Raw genomic sequence first — 20,900 nt, 5'->3', positions numbered from 1 at the left:
GTGGTGGAGGCTGGCCTTTTCCCCCTCATGGCTTAATCTTTTAATTTCAGTTGTAATGGACAGGCATCCCACCAACACATTTCTAAAGCAAGTCTTTGCAAATGAGTGATATGCAAGACTATGGGAAGCAAGGCTTGGTTCAGTGAGGGAGCATTATTCTAGTATGTATCCACTGCTGTAGGGCAGTATGTACTGAAGATATTAATAATACGTAGAATTTATGTGATTCCCTTCATGTTTAAAACAAGCCACAGGCACTAACTAATTAAAACTCACAATAGCCGTGTAAGGCAGGTCAATAAGAATTATCCCCATTCTATGCACTGGAAATGGAGGCAAAGGCATTCAGTGACATGTCCAAGATTACAGAGATGGGAGTTGGTGACAAAGCTGGGATTAGAATGCAGGACTTCCTGATTCCCAGTCCTCTGCTTAATTGTACACCTCTCTGACTCACACACACACATTATTAAGATTGAGAATAACGATAGGCTAACATTTATATAGCACCTTTCATACCAAAATCTCAAAGTGCTCTATAAACTGATTTATATACTCTTTAGGGGTCACTTCACCCATTATCTAAATGCCACAACCTTTGGTGCATGAAAGGTAGTAGCCTTTAAATAGTGCACAGCAACTTTGACAGTTTAGAACAACCTCTCCAAATGAATCTGCAGGGGCATTTAGAGAGTAATTATCTGCACTGGAATTTGGCCAGGAGTATGGGACTGCCATCCCAACTCTGATGAAAAAGTGCCATGGGATCTTCACTGAGCACAAAGGGCCATGATCTTAGGTTTACGTCTCTTCCAAAAGAAATAACTGCGTCCTGTTGCAACTCTCTGGAATCGACTGTCTCTCCAGCTTGAAAAGATTTCCCTACATCTCACACTGTAAAGTAAAGCTTTTTTCCTCTGCAGCTGCTAGTGACTGGCAGCTCTGTTTTTTTTTCTTTCTTTCATATTTTGATTACAGAGTTGCTCTGTTATTCCAGCAAGTCTGAAATTAGATACAGGTGCAAATGAACTGTGTAAGTCATAAGTGCATTAAAGTTGGTAATTTTTCTGTCAAGAGTCATGTTGAAAGGTTGCATAGAATAATAAGAGCAGACTAGAGCCAACTGGCTTGCACAGGTGCACCTACAATTCAGTGTGTTCTTGTAGGTGGCATGGGGTTATGTAGGGTAGTGTTTTATTTTTACACAACACCTTGAAATCCTCTCCCTTTTGGTTAACTTTCCATCATGCATCTCTCATTTGCCACTCCTGTGCCTGACCACGATTCGTTTAGAGGACTTTAACAAATCCAAGACAATGGGGGTCTCTAGGTTACACACCCTGGCCTCTCAGACCATCACAAACAAAGCAGGGAGAGGACCCAGACCCCGCTTCTCCAAAAGCATGAGCCCCTATCACTTTTGCGGAAGGAGAACATCCATTAGCTGTTAGCAGTATGGAGCCTATGCTACACAGCTGAATATGTCTGATTCCATCCACCTGAGGACAGGCACATATGCACCCCGTTCTCCTACACTACTGAACTTACAAGAAAGACACGAATGGGTGGTGTGTGAGGTGGAGCTTCCAAGAAGTCAACATAATAGGACCGTTCAATTGATTAGAACTCAAACAGCACATCAAGGACCTTGCCTTAGTTTTGTATCTGTAAACAGAAATGCACACCTTCTAGAAAGCACCCTCTAAATAACAGAAGTGCTGGCAGGCACTGTGCATGGCACTGGGAAGGTGCATCTTCTAGGAGCTATTCATCTGTTGCAGTTCACAGCTGCTTAGTTGTCATGTTTCTGACAACCTTCATTTCTAGCTTCTGTGACAATCTATTAATTGTGCTAAATTCAAGGAAAATTCAAGCATGATGAGTTTGGTGGGCTCAATTCCAGTGCCCTCTTCACAAACTTACCACCGTGCTCTGCACTGATTAGCTATAGAGAGACAAAGAACTGTATGGGCCATGGAGACTGAACTATCCCTGTTACTCCTAGAAGAAGTTGTGCCTCTGTCTACCAGATCAAGGCTGCAACATGCTGGCAGGGCAGTGTGTGAGTGGAGCTTGCCCTACGTCTGTCTCATAAATAAAGGGAGAATTTCATTCATCAAGGCTGTCAAGCAAATGCTTTCACCAGCGCTAAATCCACACAATTTATTTAAAGCTGAAATTTATGGTTCTGGGTAAATTAGTTTGTAAAAATGTAAATTAGTTCATCATATAATATGCATAAAATGTCACACATGGCACTGCACAAAACTGGCAGCTCTGAATTTTCTCTGCTGTTCAGTATGGTATATAGACAACACTGCCTTCCATCTGCAGGAACTATGGGTCTGCATTCCTTGACCTGGGCCTGGGGCTAGCTGGCTCAGCCCTCAGGCTGGTTAATGAGCCCAGCTGCACTGCAGCAGCATGACGTGATTGGGTACAAGGAGCCGACAGGTCTGCATTTAAGGTAAGCAGCAGTAGCTCAACATTTATGCCTGCAGCTACAACTGCTTCTCTGTCTGCCTTGTTCCGGGCCTGACCCTTGGCTCTGACCTCTTGGTGCTGTTTCTGGTGTCCGACCACCACTGCTCTGACTGCTAGGCCTGACTACCCACACCCTGGTCTGTGACACTAGGTCACTTGGTTGCCACGCCCTGTGCCCACCTGCATGCAGCTGAAGCACACTCCTGCCCCCCTCATGTCTCCTGCATGTAGTGGGTTGTATGCCCAGCACTCCCTGCCCCACTAGTGTGGAATTAGGGTGCCTGCCTACCGCAGCCCATGAGCCCAGCATGGAGCAGGTTGTAACCAGCTTTGCCCTCTGTGCAGAGCTGGCAAATGTCCATAATACCTAGCTGCAGCTGGTAAGCATTAGCAAGTAACACCCAGGGCTGACTGACTGCAGTCAGCATATGCAGTATAATGCTTCCAGACTGATGCATATATTGTCTTTCTAATTTGGCTCTTTATTTTGAACAGATGTTGTGAGAGTGAAAAAATTAGCAACAATTAGTCACTTTTTTTGTCACAAACAACACTGCGCTATAACTGCAGGAGTAAGTAACAGACCCGGGTGTGACTTCAGAAATGTTTTCTGTGAGATGTCAAAGGTAAATGGCCACTTACTGAATGCATCTTTCCCATGGTGCTCACAGCATTTCAGAATGGATCTGAGCCTTTTCTTGCCAGTTCCCATGGCCAGTATGGCCTTCCTGATACAGAGATGGACTCTCTTTCTTATGCGCTACATTACTCTGCACTCCAATGACCCTTAGGTAAGGCTAAGGGGTCCTATTCCTTTCCCAGAATAGCTATCATTGTTCCACTCTGCCCTTCCCCAATTCAGTAGATTTTAAGGGGGATATATGGAATGTTCTCACCCCCACCACTGTCTTTTTTCCTCCCCAAATCTCTCTGTGTGTAGTTTTCAAATATAGGCAGATGTGGAGCAGGCAAGAAATTTTAGGATTAGGTAAGAGGAACATGGGCTGTAGGAAACCACCCCTCTTATTATCGGGCTCAACCCCTTTCCCCCAAACATCCAGAATTCTCTCACTTCACTATACTGTTGTTAACTATTAAGAGAGCTGGAAACCCTAATTAAGACCAAACCCCCTGACTGCAAACCCGTCCTCCTCCCGCATCTATCATCACTTAATGATTTATTCCTAAGAAACCAAAGAGGCAGGATTAGGTGCAAAACAAATAATAGTTTATTAAAGGACCCCCAACAACTATACTGAGTAAGCAAAGAGGAAAACCACTCAGGTGTTAAGCCAAGGCCTCAAAACCATACAACACCAGGGGTGGGTAAGACAAATTAAAGGGATTAACACATCACCATTCTTCTTGTTGTTTACACAGGACCCTGGACACACTGGAACTCAGGACACCACCAGGACCACAGAACATTAAGGGACAGGAACCACGAACACCAGGATACTCAGGACAGGATCAGGTAAACAATCTTCTAGCTTCTTCCTTCTCAACTTGCCATGCTGTTTCAGCAGGGAATAGACCTTAGCACTGGGCTGCCTCTCTGATGGACAGCTGCCATCACAGGGCGCCTGTAACCTTTTATCACCTTTAGTCGCCAGGCAGGCTTCTCTAGGTCACCTGACCCTTTCCCACCCAAATGTACAAAAGGTGCCAATACTTCCTGCCAAAATGCTGCTGCTAGGCAGATTATAGACAAAGGGAGAACATGAAGGGGGAATGCAATATGGAAGGTGAAGTACAACTTAAGGAAACCAAGATGGCGAAAAAAAAGTTCCTTAATACAATTAAAAATTGTAGATGTAACCTACCAGGGGATTAGGGAGGTTGAATATGTGGTGGTGCATTTACATGGGGAAATATATAAGAAAAAAGGAAAACACAGGGCTGGCCCACAACATTTTGGCACCTGAGGTGGGAAACTCAAATGATGCCCCCATTTTACTTGGGCCAAAACTTTGAAAGGTCTCAATTCTGCCTTCTTCCTGTTCTATTCCTTTCATGGTACTGCTCTGCTACCTACCCCAATAAAGGAGATCTAAGAACTTAAAATGCCTTGTTCAAAAATGTTAAGTAACACTTAACTTTCCAACGCCTGAACAGCAAATGTAACTTTTCTTGTCTGCATAGTAAACACTGGCATTTTTATCTGTTTGAATAATCAAAGTGGTGCTTTCCGTGCCTTCTTGGTTGCAAAGATTTGAACTGCTTCCTGCTGAAGGTCCACAGTCTGGGCCAGCTCATGCTCTGTTGAGATGGTTGCAAGGCCAACCAGCCTCTCCTGGGTCATTGTGGAGCATAGATGTGTTTTTATTAACTTCAGCTTGGAGAAGCTGTGTTCTCCACTGGCAACTGTTACAGGAAGTGTTAGAAGTATGCCCGGAGCAACAAAAGCATTTGGAAAGAAGGTGGTCATCTTATTTGTGCACATATATTCCAGAACAGCCTTTGGAGTTGATCCTGCTGAAATGTATCTTGAAAGGGCTTTCAGTTCATCACCTAAATCACTTGCATCAATATTGCACATGTCATTACGTGTCAACACTGTCTCTAGTGCCTTGCATTGCTGGTGTAGGTCTTCTTCAGGTATAGTGAGGAGTTTTGGAATATCATACAACATCCCAAATATACTGCTGTGTTCCTTGAGCTGCATGAAACGTTCTTCAACTGACTATATTGCACAATGTAGCACCTGGTTAAAGAATTCAACTTTGAATTGTTGTTTGGGGGTCTCTTATGGGATTATCCTGTGCCTCATAATCCAAATGTTGTCTTCTTCGGTGACTCTTGTATTCTTGAATGGGTGGAAAATAGCTTCAGTGTGAAGTTCCTCTGCCAACTTCTGTGTACTCTTCAGAACGTTTTGAAATCCCGTATCTGACCGGTAAGACTGTAGGTATGACTTTGATTTGTCCAGTTTTTCCATTGCTCCAGATACATCAAGGCCAACACCTTGGAGTCTCTTGCTTACAACATTTATTTCAAACAGTATGTCATGCCACAACACTAAGCCACACAGAAATTTGAAGTTATGTATGTTTCTGCTGATTCCATTTCCCTCTGCCACTGTTCCCCCATGAACAGTTCTTGTCATAGCATTATCTTCCATAATGGCAACTATGGCATCATTTATCTTCTCAATTTGGTGTTTGATAGGCTTTATTGTCTCCACTCGACTTTCCCATCACGTGGCACTCAGTGGCTTCAGTGTCAGAAAGATGTTGCTTCAAAATTTTCCACCGATGAGTCGATGCAGAGAAAAATACATAAATGTTTTGAATTACATTAAAAAATTCAGCAGCCTCACTAGAAGCTGATGCTGCATCACTGACCACCAAGTTCAATGAATGAGAACTGCATGGGACAAAAAAAGCTTGAGGGTTTAACTCTCAGATCCGTGTCTGCACTCCTCTGTTCTTTCCTCTCATGTTGGCACCATTATCGTAGCCCTGACCTCTCATGTCAGCTATCGCAATTCCCGTATCTTCCAGCTTTTTAAGAAGCACATTTGTCATATCAGCTCCTGTAGTATCATCAATGTCAATAAATTCTAGAAAATGCTCTCTGACAGTCACCATTGCAGGGACATTTTCACTAGATTCTGTTGTTATTACAAAATGCACCATTAAAGTCATTTGTTCTGTATGGCTGATGTCAGGTTTGCAGTCCAGAATAACAGAGTAATAGTTTGCTGACTTCAGATCTGCCACAATCTTCTGTTTGATTTTTGTTGCCAGTAACTATATGATCTCATTTTAAATTGTTTTTCCAAGGTAGTGGTGTGTGTACATTTCTTGAGTGGTGACTCTTCTTAGATGCTCCTGGAATACAGCATCAAACTCAGCCATCAGCTCCACAGTTTTAAGGAAATCTCCATTGTTTGGCACATACAGCTGATCTGAAGTGCCACACAGTGCTAGGTTTTGGTTAGCAAGCATTCTCACAATGGCAATGAGCGTTTTCAGAACATTTTGCCAGTAAAGAGACTCTGATGCAATCTTCTCTTGATGCTGATCATCTATGGTAGCTTTTAACCTTAGTCTTATCTCAAGCTCTTTCCACCTATGGAATGCTCTTTGGTGATTTGCTGCCTTCTCATGGCATGCCTGATTTTTAGCCAGATTTTTCCAGTCCTTTGTTCCTGTAGAACCCAATGTGGCTGGAACATTAGACTGGAAGAGTTAGCAACACAAACAGTACGCAGCATTCTGGGGTTTTGAGTACATAAGCCATGGCCTCTCCACTTTGTCACCATTGGGGATTTCATGCCAGTAATGTGTCAGATGGAAACTTCTATTTTCATTGTCTTTGGGGAACATGAAGTTTTTCACTTGCTGTGGCCCATGCAGTACAAGGAAGTCCCTCAGGCTACTGCTCAAGGGGGTCCACAGTCCTGGATCATCTAGACTTAAGGAACTAAACTCAGCAGCAGCTGTTTCTTGTGCCTCCACCACTTTTCTTCAGGAATGTGTATGGTTAGAGCCATTTGAGATGGAGATAGGGATTGCTGCCAGGTCACCTGCACTCTGACTAACTGGAAGATCAGGTATCTCCTCACCCATCACATCCTCACTGGGGCTGGAAGGCTCACCGTGAACATTTGTGTCTATGTATCTCAGGAGAGCTCCTTCCTGCTTAGGTAGAAAAGCTTTCTTTCTTTTTCTGAATGCTGCCCAAGAGGGGCATTTTCTTCCTTCACTCATGGCTGCTGTTCTGTGCCAGCTATAATGGCTCTCAACACTCAGTTGAAGGGGACAAATAAGCAGGGTGGTAGCAGGGGCTGAGTGAGGGAAGAGATCAGTGTCTTAAGGGCCTAACTGGCTCCTACTACTTCGGCTGACTGCCTGTTCTCCTCAAGTGGGTTCAGGGAAGCAGCAGGAAACAGGAAGCTCCTTGAGAACCTGGTGTTAATCAGTCCAGGCTCCTGGGAGTACTAGAGGGGTACATAAGAGGCTCCTTCTCCTCCTCTCTCTCCCTGTAGCTCCTGCTGCTTTCTGTTATTCCCTCTCACCTTTTCTCCTGCCTGCCTGTTATGTCTCTTGTGCCCTCCTTCCTCCAGCACAGCGCTCCACCATCTCCGTGCATCTAGAGCAGAGAGAATACATATGCACCAGCAGCAGACACCATTTTCTACACTCTGGGTCCCAGTGGCGCTCCCACAGTTTGGCACCTGAGGCGGCCGCCTCAGTTCGCCTCATGGTAAGGCCAGCACTGCGGAAAACACTGACTGAGGTTAATTAGTCTTTTACAATTCCTTGTGGCTAGTCTATCTAATGTCAAGCTGTCTTAAGAGGCACAGATGCAAAGAATTCTTGAGCATTCAAAACAGTCACCTTCAGCTGGCAAAGTCTAGGGAAAAGGTAGCTGCCTGGGAGGAGACAAGAAATGCTCCTCTATCGTCAATTTGTATGATGCTTGTGTCTGGAGGCTCCAGACAGCATTGGAACCTCATTGTGCTGGGTGAGTGGGCACAAATGAGTAGCTTTTCTTGTGTGTGGGAGGGAGGGAGAATATGTGTAGAGCAAATATATCGATATATTGCACAAAGTTTTTTATGGGCAAGAGGGACAAGTGTCAAGACACATGCTCAAAAATAAACACATGCAACTTTTACTATGGCCTTTCCCTATTCACCTTTCATTCAGGCTCTGTAGAACCAACAGGGGAAGCAGATTCCAGGCATGGGTTCTCCATTGGGAACACCCTATCCCCAGACTCTTGAATATAGGTAGCTTTAACTTCCATGAATCTTATCTACTATGGTGATACCTAGAATGAGAGGAAGGATGCACGCCATGTAGTGCTTTGTAAATCATAGGCAACATGCTGAGTTGCCCCTAGAAGTGAATAAATAGCCAGACAGTTGCTGGAGAGCCAATGTAATTTTTTCCCTGTAGCAAACACCATTAATCAGGGGGGTGACCACATTCTGCACTAGCTGTAGTTTCCAAGTATGTTGCAATAGTACGGTCCATGTACATTTCGGTTTATAACCCAAGATTTGGGACGTGTGAGGTGTGAAAATCTTTCCAGCCTTCCTGAATATTATACTTCTCTAGATGTTCTCTCTCTAGGTAACAATTTGCTAGAACAAACTGTTCTATACTGAAGGTCACATAAATTGTTTGTACTACTCCAAATGATTATTTTTGACTTGTGGGGATCATTCATTAGAACAGGAGGTTGATGTTTGGTCCACTGGCCTTTGTCACAAAGTGACTGTCTCAATAACCACAGCTCTAGGAATGTGACATGTGTTTGTTTGCTAACTGCTGAATTCAGTGGATCCTAATCTTGAGGCACATGAATCATTGACCTCTTACTTTAGAAAGAAAGAAACAGTGATAATATTAACAATTATTCTTGTCCCCTTTAGTCCAAAGGGCTTCACAAATTTGATATAAGCGCTACAGCACCAATGAAATGAAGCCATTCATGGGATGGAGGCCAGAAGCTAACGGACTGGGGCACAAGAACAACAGTGGCAAAAAGTATCATGGGATCTTCAATGCTCTTGCATAATCCTATGGCCTGATTTTCAAAGTGTCTTAGTGACTCTAATTGCATGGAACTCTATTTATCTACATTGGAAAGATGAAGGGCAGAGAGGACCATGCTGGGATTTGAACCTCTAGCTCTAGGGAGTCTTGATGCTTAGCTTAGTAGGCCATCTCCTCAATGCAGTACTGAAAAAGGAGTCCTGGAAATTAACCATTTCATCTTCTCTTACTGTAAAAGGGGTCACGTTCCTCTTGTGCTGAACAGCATTAGGAGAACTGACCGAGACCGTAGAGACCACACATGTTTAGGAAAACCCAGATTTATTTATTTTTTCATTTCAGAGCCTCCGAATGGAGGCCAAAGGCCTGGAGGGACAAAGATTTTGAGTGTGCCAATGCTCCTAAAATGACAAACTAAACACTTACTCTTCTTAAACACGCCTGGTCTTTTTGGACTCTGTTATCCTGCTTTGGGGAACAAAGTCATCATACAACAAAGTCAGGGAAAAATCCCTCTCCTCCAAAATACAGCATTGCATATTTGGAGAGGTGCATTATGGGGTGTGTGTGTGTTACTCCTTCCTGTGAAGCATCAGATATGAGCTATTACCTGAGACTGAATACTGGACTAAATGGACCAGTAGCCTATTCTCGTATAGCAATTTCTGTGTTTTCATTCCTGGTGTTCACCAGGAGTTCAAGTTCGTTTGGATCTTCACACAGACTAAAGGAGGTGTTGTGGCTAATTTCTCTGAAACAAATAGCCTCCCCTCACCCTCCCTGCATTTAAACATCACAATTGAAATCTATATGCCAGGAAGGCAAGTTGCCTCTTTAGGCACTACAGAGCCTATACGTCCACAAACACATATTATATAGAAAACAAATGAACCCATTGTCAAAGCAAAGACCAATTTCTCTCTGCATCTACCTCTTTCAGCCCGAAGTACGGTTGGTCAGCATCAAGATTAGAACTTTGCAACACTTTAAAAAGCCCTTTTCTCCAGAGAGGTCTCTTGAATTTATAAACTCCAGGTTTCACATAGCTACTGTTTAATTTCTAAAGTGTTAACCAAAATTTACTACAACTGCCATTTTATACCGGCATATTTGTTGTTGTTACTAAGGTAGCTATTCCATAGTTACTATTTTGGTTCCCATGGTGATTGCATTGCTACCTGAGTCTGAGATGATAAAATTGCTATGTTGACAGATTGTGATTGACTGTTGATACCGGTTGGCAGCAGAAAGGAAGCCTTCCCAATAGGTTAACATGTATATTTTCAGGAAGAAAACAAGGCAGCACAAATTAGTTTTTGATGCAGTTAAATTTGAGTAGCTGCAGAATGGAGAATGCAGATGAAAACAGCTGGAAGCCCAGAGGCCGGGTGGTGGTGGGCCTGAATTTCCATGGGGCCACATTCTAGGTGGCTGCCTTGCATTGATTTCTCAGATGGAGCAGGAGTCAGGGGGTTACCCTTCTAAGCAGCTGCCTGCTTGTGCTCTTGCTGGGATGGATGTCTGAGATGTGAATTCAGCAGGTATTTAACTTCTATGGAGGGTCTAACACAGTGAAACTCAGACTGAGGCTCGCGAGCCACAAGTGGCTCTTTAATGTGCCTCCTGCAGCTCTTTGCACCGCATGCTATTAAAACACAATGTGATTTAATTATTAACCCATCAGGATGCTTTTACTATGTTATTTACCAATTGTTATCAACTTGCACTAAGTTATTAACTTATTTACTGTGAGAACAATATATAATATAAAAACTAAATGTTTTCCCTGTCATTCACAGTATTGTGGCTCTTTTGGGGAATGTTGATCGCTAATTTGAATCCTGAACCACGGAGGTCCGGGTATCACTGGGCTAACAGGATTGTAATGAACCTGTTGCAGGTCATCACTGAACATTGTGTTAACTCCCAGCTCAACATCCAGCCAGTAGAGGACTCTGTAACTTCCACAGCACAGGGAAAGAAAGTACACCCAGAGGTCAGAATGGACCTGGCTCAAGGAGGAGCTGGCTGTAGCCATTAGCCGTGGAGTTGGCTGTGGGCGAAAGGTTGGCAGTGAGGGAGCAGCCTGTGAGCTGGGGTAGGAAGCCTGAGAACTGGATGGGGTGCACCCAGGTGTGGGCAAGGAGCTAGTAGCAGCAGTGTGGAAGGGTTGCACTAGGATGCTGTTACCTTCGTGTCTCTGGACTGGTCTCCCTGCTGAAGTTCTTTCTTTTTTGTGTGTGGTTGTGGTGGCCATTACACAAGTGTGCCTAGGAACTTTGCAGGGTTTATTTCTGGCAGCCCTAGTGAAGGGATCTTCTTTACCGTTCTAAGTGTGTGAATGTCTTTGGGAACTCACCGAAGACTAGAACCTGAAGAACTAGTGCCTGCAGTGCTTGTCTCCAAGCTGGTGGTTCACCTGGTACACTACCAAAGCACTCACAGTGACTCCCCGCCGTGGAGTTGGTTAGGGTACTAGCTCAACCACCTAGGTCTGAATCCCATCCCCTTCCCCTAGAAGTTCCCTGGTAGCTAAGTGAAACCTTACAAATCTGCCTTTATAAAGATACTATAGTAACAGCCCCAGACCCTGAGCGTAAGCTCTGGGGATGTGGCTCATTAATGAAGAAAGCTGTAGAATGTTTTCCTAAAAGTAGGCCCCAAATTTTGGTGTGGCTTTGTGCTTCCTGGGAGAACCTTGTACCCCATCTGATTGGTAATGGTCCCCACCCAGGTCCTACAATATCCTGCAAGGTATCCCTTTCCCAGGTCCCTGCAGATCTAGTACAGCATCCATCTGGCCTTTGACTGCATGGATGGGAATTCACTACATATCCAGCAGCTGAGGGCTGGCTTCAGAACCAAATACAGTGGGCTCCATGAAATCTGGTGTGTGGTTCCAGCCCATAAGGCCTCATTCAGTTTCAAGGGAACTTCCAGGGACTTCTGGCTACAAGGAGGGACTGAAGGGGTGACACAAAGCTTCTTTCACCTGCGCCACAGCACGGCAGTGTTACACCCTCGAGAAAGGTTTCTGTGGCGAGGCCCCTGCAATTCCACCAGGCTTGGGCTTTGCCTAGAATTTTGGCTGGGCAGAAAGACAATGGTTTGAGAGGTGAAAAGCTTCATTTCCTTCCTGATGAAGAATGAAAGATTGGACACATGGGGAAAGTTAGGGGAGGAAGAGGATGGAGGGGAAAAGAAAGAAAAGGGAGTGCAGAAAAGATGTGGTGGAAAGAATGAGGAGAGGGAGAAAAAAGAAGGAAGGGAGATGCCAGGGAGGTTGTTGATGGAGTGGGGCTGGCCGATGCCTGGCTCTCCTTTCACTTTTCTTTTATTTGCGTGATGACCCTGGACTATCATTCAGGAACTTCCACAAAGCTGATCCCCTCCTTCTTAGCAAATGCGCAAAATGCCTCAGGTAGCAGATGACCGGGATTCATCACTGAATTTGGTCCAATGGTTGGATCATTAGCTTCGCCGGCCCGGGCCAGGTACTGTCGGGGAGTGCAACATGAATGCTGATCCATGAGCTGATCCCCTATCTTAGTAGTATCCCCTGGGGCAGCGATTCCTAAATTTTTCCCTTGCATGTCCCCATTTTCAGATTGGTTGCTTCCCCTGACCCCAGACAACATGGAGGACACCATTTTAAAATGTCATCTTTTGCATGGTGTCACCTCGCACACACCATATGTAGAAGGTCATGCCATGCAGAGGATGCCAGTTTGTAAAATAGTGTCCTCTGCACACTTGGGATTGCCCTGACCCCATCTGCTGATGGAGTGGCCTCTAGGGAACTGCTGCCCTAGAGCTTGGAAATGACTATATTCCCAGCTCCATTGTTCCTTAAAAGAAAGACAGGTTTGATTATTGTTCTGTTTTCTTATTTTGGTAAATGCTACAGTGGTTTACTGCCTGCCGCTTCTAATCTCCTCCCAGCCTCCCTGCAATCTCTTTGGTAGTGACTGTAATTTACTGTGAATTAACCCAGCCACTGGGGAGTGCCTAATGGCCGTTCTACAGGTTCACAGATTATCTTAAGCCACTGATATTTAGTGCAGAAAGAGGGAAAACTTCTAAAAGGTTTAGTAAATGTCATGAAAAGTCTATTCTGGAGCTCAGTTTTTATCCAGTGTTGTGTTGACACAGCATGGCTTTCCTCATCCAGGTGAATGCCAGGCTAGCCATACTGTGTCTTCTGGGAAGCCTTTAAAGGGGACAGTGAGATGCATATGTGTGAGAAAGGAGGGCACCTGCCACTTCTCCATTTACATAGCATGGTAGCACAGAGAAGAGATGTTTCTAATCCACCGAGGCTTTATCTGCACAAAGATGCCTTGTTGTTCTTTATCTCCCTTGTGTTACTTAATGGCTGGGCTGGTTCATGCAAACCCAGATTACAGCAGATAAAAAACCCGAAGCTCTGAATTATTCTGCAGAGGAGGAGGAGGATGACTTGGGTTGAAGGATGAAACTGCAGCCTTGTATGGAACTGCCCAGGCTGCTGTGTTTTATTTCTAAATCTCTTTACTTGGCGTAAGCCTTTGGCCCTTAATACTTTTGGAATCAAAAAGGGGCAAAGTGTGGCCTTTTCATTGCAGTGCCTGGGGTCAATGTGTAGAGCCTGGTAAAATACTCTTGTGTTAGGCTTCTGCAAGACTTTCTATCCTTATGGCCCTTACTGCAGTAGGTCAGGGCTGTTCAATTCAACACACTTGTTGAGATTACTCACTTGGCTTGCCTTGAGAGCCTGGTGGGAAGACTGGAAGGTTTGAACAATAGTCTCCTAACAAGAGGTTCTTTTCTTGCTGCTGTGTAGGTCTAGAGATGCCTGGGAGGAAAAAGGGAGAGGTGACGAGCAGGCTGGGCTTTTGCCTCATTGCTTTGCCACCCAAACCATAACCTGGTCTCTTCAACAGCTAATTACAGCACTACTCCACAGACTGAGCATGGGTGCTTTGTATGTCCTTTGAACAGACCAAGCATGTCATCTTTTTATCCCTAGCTCATTTAAGTGACGGGGTGATTGCAGGTGGCCTGATCTCCCCCAGAGAACTCCCTCCTGCTGCTGTGATCAGGAGCTTCACCTCCAGCAACCAAACAGAAGCATAGTCCCCAGACAATGCAGCAGGTGGTGTTTGCAGCTGCTCTCCTGGACTTGTTGTTGTTCTGTGTGGGCTGGCTAGAGTCTGCTGGGTTGTTCTACCAATACTAGACCCAGCTGGTGAAGAATAAAAGCCTGAAGACAGCAAAGGCTCTATCAGTCTTGTTGTCTCAGTTACAATAGGACTGACTCTGATCCCACTGACGTTGCTCAGCACCTCTGACAATCAGGCTACTGCTTCAGGTGCCTACATTTGTCTAGGCACTAAGTTTTGGAAATGTTGGTCTACATGACTTGCTGAGCTGTGACTGGAAGGAACCCAGGATTCCTGACTCCTAGGGCTGTGCCTCTGGGCCATGCAAACTCATACTGACTGCCCCTTTTATCCACCTCTGGCTGGGCCCTTGTTTAATCTCATAAATTGTGGAACGAGTGACCCAGCAGAGGTGAGAGTCAATCAAAAAGGCTGATAAAGGAGGTGCCGTCGTCATCATGAATAGGTCGGAATATGAACAAGAGGCTTCTCGGCAGCTCTCCAACACCATTTTCTACAAGTCATTACCCTCTGATCCCACTGAGGGTTACCAAAAGAAACTACAGCATTTGCTACCCAAGATCCATAAACCTGGAAATCCTGGATGCCCCATCATCTCAGGCATTGGCACCCTGACAGCAGGATTGTCTGGCTATGTAGACTCCCTCCTCAGGCCCTACGCTACCTGCACTCCCAGCTATCTTTGAGACACCACTGACTTCCTGAGGAAACTACAATCCATCGGTGATCTTCCTGAAAACACCATCCTAGTCACTATGGATGTAGAAGCCCTCTACACCAACATTCCACACAAAGATGGACTACAAGCCGTCAGGAACAGTATCCCCAATAATGTCACGGCAAACCTGGTGGCTGAACTTTGTGACTTTGTCCTCACCCATAACTAGTTCACATTTGGGGACAATGTATACCTTCAAATCAGCGGCACTGCTATGGGTACCCGCATGGCCCCACAGTATGCCAACATTTTTATGGCTGACTTAGAACAATGCTTCCTCAGCTCTCGTCCCCTAATGCCCCTACTCTACTTGCGCTATATTGATGACATCTTCATCATCTGGAACCATGGAAAAGAAGCCCTTGAGGAACTCCACCATGATTTCAACAATTTCCATCCCACCATCAACCTCAGCCTGGACCAGTCCACACAAGAGATCCACTTCCTGGACACTACGGTGCTAATAAGCGATGGTCACATAAACACCACCCTATACCGGAAACCTACTGACCGCTATTCCTACCTACATGCCTCCAGCTTTCACCCAGACCACACCACACGATCCATCGTCTACAGCCAAGCTCTACAATACGACCGCATTTGCTCCAACCCCTCAGACAGAGACAAACACCTACAAGATCTTTATCAAGCATTCTTACAACTACAATACCCACCTGCTGAAGTGAAGAAACAGGTTGACAGAACCAGAAGAGTACCCAGAAGTCACCTACTACAGAACAGGCCCAACAAAGAAAATAGCAGAACGCCACTATCCATCACCTTCAGCCCCCAACTAAAATCTCTCCAACGCATCATCAAGGATCTACAACCTATCCTGAAGGACGACCCATCACTCTCACAAATCTTGGGAGACAGGCCAGTCCTTGCCTACAGACAGCCCCCAAACCTGAAGCAAATACTCACCAGAAACCACATACCACACAACAGAACCACTAACCCAGGAACCTATCCTTGCAACAAAGCCCGTTGCCAACTGTGTCCACATATCTATCAAGGGGACACCATCATAGGGCCTAATCACATCAGCCACACTATCAGAGGCTCGTTCACCTGCACATCTACCAATGTGATATATGCCATCATGTGCCAGCCATGCCCCTCTGCCATGTACATTGGTCAAACTGGACAGTCTCTACGTAAAAGACTAAATGGACACAAATCAGATGTCAAGAATTATAACATTCATAAACCAGTTGGAGAACACTTCCATCTCTCTGGTCACTCGATCTCTGACCTAAAAGTTGCAATTCTTCAACAAAAAGACTTCAGAAACAGACTCTAACGAGAGACTGCTGAATTGGAATTAATTTGCAAACTGGATACAATTAACTCAGGCTTGAATAGAGACTGGGAGTGGATGAGTCATTACACAAAGTAAAACTATTTCCCCATGTTTATTTCCCCCCCCAACTGTTCCTCAGATGTTCTCGTTAACTGGTGGAAATGGCCCACCTTGATTATCACTACAAAAGGTTTTCTTCCCCCTTCCCCCCCTGCCGCTCTCCTGCTGGTAATAGCTGATCTTAAGTGATCACTCTCCTTACAGTGTGTATGATAACACCCATTTTTTCATGTTCTGTGTGTATATAAATGTCCTCACTGTATTTTCCACTGAATGCATCCGATGAAGTGAGCTGTAGCTCACGAAAGCTTATGCTCAAATAAATTGGTTAATCTCTAAGTACCACAAGTACTCCTTTTCTTTTTGCGGATACAGACTAACACGGCTGCTACTCTGAAGACTGAGGCCCTAACCATTCCCGGGAATTAGAGACCCTTTGGCAAACATTCACAACAGTTAGGGATTTAGCCTTGGAGTCCTTGCTAATTTATAACTTGGGTAATTGCATTCTGCCTGTCTCAACTCTTCCTACTGTTTCAAATGAATTATAGGCTTCTTCTTCACCTTGTGTTGTAAATGGTGTAGCGTTGCTGTTAATCAGCTGTAGTGTGTCCCTCCAGAAGTGGCTGCATTTCTTTGATCAATGCAGTGATTCCTATAATTAAATTTATAAAGGACTTTGGCATCCTTTGGGATGAAAGATGCTCAAGAAATGTATGATAGTATGGAGGGAAGCCTCAATTAGGGTACAATCCTCCAGTTCAAAGCTCACCTAGAGGCCTCTGAATTTTTGCCCCAGAAATCTCTGAATGCGAGGCATCATCCATCTCCTCTTTGACATTGGAAGTCGGGCCAGGGTTTAATGGGTTGAAACACAACCTTTGCTCTCCAGTATCAGCTTTTCAGTGCCTGTTACAGCCCTTGAGCCACACATCGGAAGAGCATGGGCTTTCATTGCCTTTTCTCCTCATCAGACACACTCAATGACCTTCAGGCAGTATAATGATACCATTTCAGGCCTCTGTCCCCCTCCCACTCAGCCTTTCTGCTCTGCTCTCAGGTACAAAGCACATACAATACAAATATTTATTACATTCCATGGGGGATATCATATTTGCAGCAAGCCAGGCTCTGAGATCCCCCCCAAAGACTGACTGAATTACCCATTGATTAATAGTACATCTTGTGGTCTTCTCGCTCCTTTCAAGCAGAAACTTGAGCCTAAGTCTTGTAAGGGAGGTTTGGGATATTTGCAATGTTGAAATGGCAGCACACCGCTGCAGATATTAATCATAATGCTGGTTAAAAAAAAACAAGACAGCAAAATTATCAGAAATATCAAGGAGTTGATTTAATTACGGGGAGTACACACGCTGCAAATGCTTCTTAACGTTCTCCATGTCTCAATTAGATGGGGTTGGAGTTCTCTTTGTTCTTGCTTTTGAACAGTCTGAAACTCTGCAGGTTTGATCAATGGCGAGGGACAGAGAGGAAATGAGCAGGAGATGAAAGGGCTGAGTATCTCTAGAAGCTGTCATGGTAATTTATGGCTGTGGCTGATAAAACTTTTAGCTAGTCAGGTATGACTTGGGAAATAGCAATAGCAAAGTGGCAGCTCTGAGACTGCAAGGAGGTTTCCCAAACTGGTGGAGAACTCAGCTGGGGAAAAAAACCCTGGATAATGGGTATCAATCCTCAGCTTTTTGCCCAGGGACCTTTCAAGAATGAACTCTGGACGGCTGACCTCACTGGCTCATCTCTGGTGACCTTTCCAAGTTCTTGCACAATTAGAACAGGACCAGTTGACTTGCAGAATGTTTTAAAGTCAGGGCTACTGCAGGTAGAGAACAACAATCTGGCTGCTTGGGGCAGGTAGGTTCAGGGACCAGGAGATACTTGTGGCCAGTGCCAGCTGGGAAGGGAAGAGGCTACAGGAGAGAAGACAGACTATTTCTTTGTCGACATTCTTGTGGCGATCACCACGGTAGCACCTGAGTGCTCTATGATCTGTGTAGTAGCACCTATGCCCCTTTGGGCTCTGCTTTCATCCCACCACACAAGCCAAGCAGCATTTTTCTGCATGAGTACTTGGATGGGAGATCCCTAAGAAAAACCCCAGGTGCTGCAGGAAATGGTGGTGATAATTCAGTCTATGCATTGTGTGCTCTTCCCTTTGAGTCACTACCAAACGCATGTCTCAGCATGACAGCATGAGGGTGCTGTGCTGTTAAAGGCATCATTTTCTGGAGGAGAGAGAGAAAAAACACTGACCTCTTCAGTTCATTACAGATCCCCAAGCACTCCTCTCAAGAGTTAAGGATATTGGTATTCTGGTCTAATTCTAACTCAGGCAGTTCACTCTACTACTTACATTCTTCTGGTAGTTTCATTCTTCGTTTCTGATGTTAAGCTGCTGTATGTTGTTGAACAGCTACTATACCTAATCCCCATCCCTAGAGATGACTGTACGATGAGTGAAGGGACTTCTGTATATTGTTTATAAAATGCTTTGGGGTTCTTTGATATCAGGGACCCTATACAAAGCAAATAATATTGGTTAGAGCTGATAAGCAGCTTTGCTAACAGGGAGCCTGAAGCGCCCTGCTCTCCCAGCCAGTTTGTTTGAGACAGAAAGCCAGGGAAGGAGACAGTTTGTGTGGGTTCATGTCCCATTACCCAGATAGTGGAATTAACAAATCCCTTTCTTTCCTCACTGCTTGATGGTGACTTGACACAGAGAGGACTTAACCACAAAAGAGTCCCCTAGTAGCCAGGAGTTGTCCTGCCCTTCACTGCTGCTAAGATTCTAACTGGGGCCCTCATGGTCCAAAGGCAACAGCAGTTCTGCAAGATGAGCCAAAATCCCACTGGCGCCCTCCTCAGCAGTCCTGAGCTTGGCTGGGAATCATGCTGCAGATCCTCCTTTCTCCCTTATTAGAGGACACCCCACTCCCATCTCCTTTCCCTCACTAATGAGCCGAATTCTAAGCTGCAGAAAGTCACCTACCTAGCATCTGGAATTTGACCCCAAGCTGCCACGTCTCTCTCAACCCTTTCCTAGAGCTACAGGTGAGAGATGATTTAGTTAATTATGAGGTGATGCTACCGCTTTGCTGATCCACTTGTGTCCCAGCTGCTTTCATTGCTGATAAAGGAGCCGGTGAATGGAGCATTGGAGATACCAGTGAGATGGATGGTAGGGAGGAGAATGGTCAGTACAAGTGACCACTAATTGTCTAAGTGAACTTCTCCCTCCTGCACTTCTCTTCCCATTCCCCACATTCATCTTTTGAAAAGTCTCATACCACTGCACCTGAGACATCTACTTACTGGTGGTGTCTCTGAATAGGTCAGTTCAACACAGCATGCACAGACCACAGTCTTGTACTCTGGTCAGCATTAGTATATCTGGGTTAGTATTTTGGTGATCCATCCCTGTCCCTCAAAAATTAGACAATTGGTGACAAACTTCTCGCAATCCATATGTATTTCATTTTGAGAGGCCCACAGAGTGGGGCAATTGACAGGCAAAGAAAGAGAGAGATCTGTAGTCTGGAGGCTACAGAATTGTTTTGTTACAGAACAGCTGCTGCTCTATGGCACTGAGTGAATCCACTACCTAGTCCTGCGAACACAGAAGTTGTATCTATTGATTTGCCCCTGCATGTGTAAGAGGGGACGTCAGAGAAGAGTTGCTGCCAGTGGCAGTGAGCAGGTGACAGAAAGTTGTGTAGCACACACACACACAACACAAGGATATCTCCAGACCTGACAGGTTAGATGTTCAGTTTGGTGCCTTGAGTACCTATCAGGAACCTAAAGTAGCAAAATCACAACACTGCTCACAGCCTTGCCCTCCTTGCAGCACCTGCTCTCGCAGTAAAATAAATAAATACATAAATACTCCCCAAATTATCCAAACTGAGCCGACGTTTGAGCTAGCACAGTTAATACCTAAATCCCTAATGTGACCAATTGCTACAGCGGGCTGTACCAAGTAATTGCTTGACATATTTGCTTACACTGTCTATGAATCTGATTATCTTATCCTGGAAGGATAACTCTTGATGATCAGTAATCCACTGGGTCTCTGTGCTGCTTCATACAAATTCAAAAAGATTTTCTAAAAAACCGGGCTATAAAGATGCCTTATATCTGGAATCAGTATCCAAATGATATCTTTATGGTATGCCCTGGTGGAATTTAGAACCCATCTAGAACCACATCACCGGCCCACCCAGTCCTCTCCCTGTGACTTATTCTAACACTCCAAACCCCTCAGCAGCTTCAAACAGCCACTGTTTTTTGTGATATTTTTAAAATCAACCTGTCAGAGTAATATTTCCTTCTTTTTTCCCCCCAAATGTGGAATTTCTCCTTTCTCTTCTCCTTTAAATTACCCCTGCTCAAAGCCTTGGGTGGATTAGAATTTGGGCCGGGACAGTAACTGGTGTCCTGTATATAAAATTGTCATGAGATTGATTCTCATTTACACTATGCTCCCTTTATACCATTTTGACAGTGTAAATAGGCCTTAAAGGTCACATCAGTTACTCCTGTTGAAAGGCCCCTTTACTTTGTCATGGTCCTTTAAAGGGACCTTAGTGTAAACGAGAACAGAGCTGGTGCTAGGCATAAGCAGACTAAACAATTGCTTAGGG

The sequence above is a fragment of the Caretta caretta genome, chromosome 3 (genome assembly GCF_965140235.1).
Source record: "Caretta caretta isolate rCarCar2 chromosome 3, rCarCar1.hap1, whole genome shotgun sequence".
NCBI classification, from domain to species: domain Eukaryota; kingdom Metazoa; phylum Chordata; order Testudines; family Cheloniidae; genus Caretta; species Caretta caretta.
The sequence above is the reverse complement of the archived record's forward strand: the minus strand, read 5'-3'. Positions refer to the sequence as shown.